This window comes from Mixophyes fleayi, chromosome 2 (genome assembly GCF_038048845.1).
Source record: "Mixophyes fleayi isolate aMixFle1 chromosome 2, aMixFle1.hap1, whole genome shotgun sequence".
In the NCBI taxonomy this organism is placed as follows: Eukaryota; Metazoa; Chordata; class Amphibia; order Anura; family Limnodynastidae; genus Mixophyes; species Mixophyes fleayi.
In genome coordinates, this window is record NC_134403.1 from 201,412,985 (window position 1) to 201,417,521 (window position 4,537).

Genomic DNA, 4,537 nt, shown 5'->3' on the forward strand with positions numbered 1-4,537 from the left:
CACCTTACATATGAGAGTCACAGTGTGAATCTTCAGACCTGACCATACTATAGTCCAAAACACAGGGGTAGAGGCACATACCTGAAACTTTTCTACAGGTATGGAAAAAGTGAGAGCAACAGAACCCCATTCAAAATACTGGATGGTGACCACAAAAAAGACACAAGTGTAACACAATTCACAATACTCTGTTATTACAATTAGTGATTAATAAGAGTGCACACACTGAGAAATCCAGCTATTTATTATTGATGTTCTCCCATTTAATTCTACATTGTAGTATTTAATTCAGTTCAGAATTCTGGTTGTATGATATGCAGTGTATGGCAATTCTATCAGGGTCGCACAGAGGATTTGTCAGGGGGGGGGGGGGGGGTTTCCTCCGCCCCCCGGAAAAAAATAAATAAATCTAGAGACCTGCCGGCTGCACTGTAGTATACAGCAGCCACTGCGCTGTCAAAGAAGCGTCCGCGGTGGTGCTGTATACAATACAGCACCGCCCCGGACGCTTCTTAGACAGCGCCGCGGCTGCTGTATACTACAGTAGGGCACTTGTAGTGCACTTTTTAGCAGAGGGGGGGGAGGTTTCTGGAGACCCAGAAACCCCCCCTGCGTGCGCCACTGTCTATAAAATAACAGTACAATAATATTTATTTAAATTGATATATTGGAATCCTTGTCAATGTCATTTTGGACATACACCACTTCACTTTCCTGTATCCTGAATGTATAAGTCGTGGACAAAAAAAAGGAAACGCCAATATAATATCACTTTATAGGGCATAGGGCCATTGTAAGGCCAAATAAAGCCTGTATGCACTATAGAATTGAGCCTACAAATGTATGTATTTGGGCAGGAGGAGTGCAGCACTATTCTTCCACAAGAAAATCACTCGGCTGATGCTCGTCAAACCACTGGGCGAAAACATGATCTGTGGATGGGGACATTGTCATCCTGGAAGACACTTCTTTTGTAAGGAAAGTAATGCTGCTATATGGGTTGGATATAATCGCTCAGTACTAAGTAGCGAAAGCATTGATCATGTACTCAATACTAAGTAGTGATTAGCATTGTAGTCAAATTATCTGCAATTGCTTGCCTGCTTAGTTTTGCATTTCAACTTAATGCATGGACATCATAATCCTTGAGTATAATGCTTCTACCAATTGTGCCCTTTGTTGATGTTTTTCCCACACAGTTACATGCTGACATCACCTCAGACACTGATGCAAACCCGAGCCAACCACTAGTCTTTTCAAAGTCACCGAGGTCTCCTCTTGCAGTAATGCAAGCCATAATTATAGGAAAGGAAAGCAGAGCAGACCAGCAATTTTATACATGACCCTGACAATGCTGGGATGTTGTTTGCTTACTTAAGACATGATCCACACCTATGTGGAAGCCTTTCTTTCAATGTGCTCAGTGTCCCTCATTTACCGAGGTATCTTAAAAGTTTTTTTGACATTACCTGCAATTATAATTATCACCCTTGTTATGTTCGTCTAGTTGCTATTCAATGAAAATTGTTCACTTCGAACAGTGTGGTTCCAACTCACAATGCGATTTAATAGCAAAAAGTAACAGAGTAACAATTCAATAAAATAAGTACAGCCGATTACATATGCAGGCGCCCTGGATCCAGCATACAGTCATTCAATCCCGAAGTCTGTGTTCAAGAAGACTGCCTGTTGGTTCCAGAGTTGCTGCTTATATACAGCTGGTGTTACATTGAAAACAATAGAGATGATTTGACATGTTTCCATAGGTTCAGGCTTCAGGACAGTCCAGTATAATGCAGGTCATTGGTCAGTTCAAACGATGCCCTCCGAGGGTGGGGGTCAGCTCTCCAACAGATGCATACTAATTTTCCTGCCGAAAAGCTGGTTTAAACTGGTCTATTTGCATTACACACACAATACCATTTTGATAATTTATTCCCTATAATCCATAACTGGCATACGAAAGGTGCGATCTCTTAGCCAATAGAACCGGACGTCTGAGGATAAATAGGGGATTAGAATGAGACTAGACATAATATGTTTCCTGTAACCTGAACCTTAGATCTCAATAAAGTGTATTTAACATTATTATATTTAACTATAAACTATTACATTTGATCATAAACAACTATGTGTTGGAACTATTTTAAGATGAACTATTTACAGGTGAATGTGTAAGTGTAGATGTATGTAAATGTGTTCACACGTGTTGTGGTAAATACACCCTTCCACACCGTAGCATGCTATATGCATGTTTTCAGACAAAGACAATCAGATTGATGTATATTAATTTGAAACGACTATATCCAATTATTTGACTTCGAGAGCTCCACCCTTTGATAGTGCACAAAACTATCGCCTAATTATGCTTTCTATTTCAGGATTATAATGCAGTTCTTAATTTACCTTGATACCTGTACTTCTTATCACATTACAGTACCATTTTCAGTAGAACATTTGCCACACTTTAACACAGTAGGAACACATCTGACACATAAGGCAATTATTAAGATGACACCAAATATAAGAATGAGGAGCTTACCTATACTAGCAACCACTTCCTGTGCCCACTCCCCTAGACCTGAGAACCATTTTATAGGATTCAACCACGACAACCATCCTGTTACCTTTTCTCCTATCTCGTACAGTGAAGAATTATGGTTCTTTCGAAATTCCCACTTTAGTTGTAAGATTTCATACATTTTCCGGTCAGTAGCTTATTTGTGGTTGTCAGTATTATTGGTAATATATGTGCAACATTTGACACCAAATTGGGTGGCCAAAAGTACAAAATATCCTCCAGTAATAGATGTGAGTTAATTCAACACCAGTCTATGTTGCACCACCTCCTTTTTATAAGCCTGTAGCTCCTTACCCGAATACCTGAACGTGTCATCATACATCTCGGTGATATTGTCTATCAATTTAGCCAGGTCTTAAAATGTAAAGTTCCCGAACGATCCTGGTGGGATCTAATGCAACCATTACTTGGAAACCAGTAGTTTCACTAATTAATTTTGTAACTATATGTTCTTCACCAGGAATCATATTTCTTTTGCCACGATGTTGATACTGTGTGTGTATGTATGGAGGTGATGTAGTCCTATGGATATCAATCATTTCATCATGTGTAATGGTCATAACTTCGGTAACCAATTTACCTAGAAAACATAAACCCTTGGAACTTGGAGTTAACCAGGAATAAGCCTTCATTCCACAAACATAATACACATAATCTGAGAGGACATAAGGTACAGTACGATCATTGATAATAGTACACAAAGTTTTGACGAAACTACCCATGCCTAGTGTTATATCTCCCGTCTATGGACCACCCTCCCTGTAATTCGAGGACCTCAGAGATCTTTAATGGGAATGGTACCAGTCTTATATTATGCTGTCCCTGAAGCACATGAGAGCACACCCAGCACTCGGTTTGGTTTAAGACCTTACCCACTAGGGATTTATAATCCTCCAGAGGATGCCTGCCTAAATCCAGATCACTATTGGACTGGCATCGCTCGATGCACTTCACAGTTCTTACAGATACAATATTCCTCAGACAATAGCCCCTCACACTGTCACCGGGTTCCAGAGCTAGCAGATCTTTTCATGACCCCTGAAACGAGTTTGACAATAGGCTGTACTGATTGTTCTATCAACCTTTCCTCCAACTCCACTTCATTAATATCACTACCGGACCCTTTCTCTGTCATCTGTCCTCCATAACAAAAATAGGATGTCCTAAAAAGAATAAAAATGAGAAAAATCCTGGAGCAAGAAAAATATAAAAACCGCCACTCCATTGCTGGGATAATAGTCTGTTCAACGTTCCTGGCTCAGGTGTCTTAGCTGCAGTCTTTAGGTCTCCAGGAACAAGTGACAGATCTGTGTTGTCAGTTTCAGCTTTGTCTTGTACCTTCTCCGGGTTGTTGACTTTCCTGCAGTTAGTAGAATGGACCCAAATGTCTCTTTCTGCTACTTTCAGAGATGTGGTACTGGTCATCAAAACTTGGTACGGGCCTTCCCAACGGTCTGTTAAACAACCCGAGCGTAAGAAATTACGGATCATAACATATTCCCCAGGTTGAACATCATGACAGTTTGTTTCTGGCATACCAGTTGACAGCATTATTGCACAGTCACTTCATTATTGCACTTCATCGTCCTGTGGACCTATGATCAAATGAGGTTGTCTGCCAAAAAGTATCTCAAAGGGGGACAGCTTAAGAGGAGGTCTGGGATTGGTTCTGATGCTATGGTGGACTAGTGGCAAAGCTTCTGGCCACGCCAACCCAGTTTCAGCCATTATCTTACTCGGTTTATTCTTAATGGTACCGTTTAACCTTTACACCTTCTCACTGGCTTGTGGTCGGTAAGGAATATGAAGCCTGCTATTGATTCCCATAAGTTTACACATGTTATGAAAGATGTTACTGGTAAAATGAGTACCCCTATCACTTTCTATGCAGGAGCAAACTCAGGATTTGAGGAGGCAGGTTTCCACGGCACACCACCAGTAGGCGTGACCAGCATG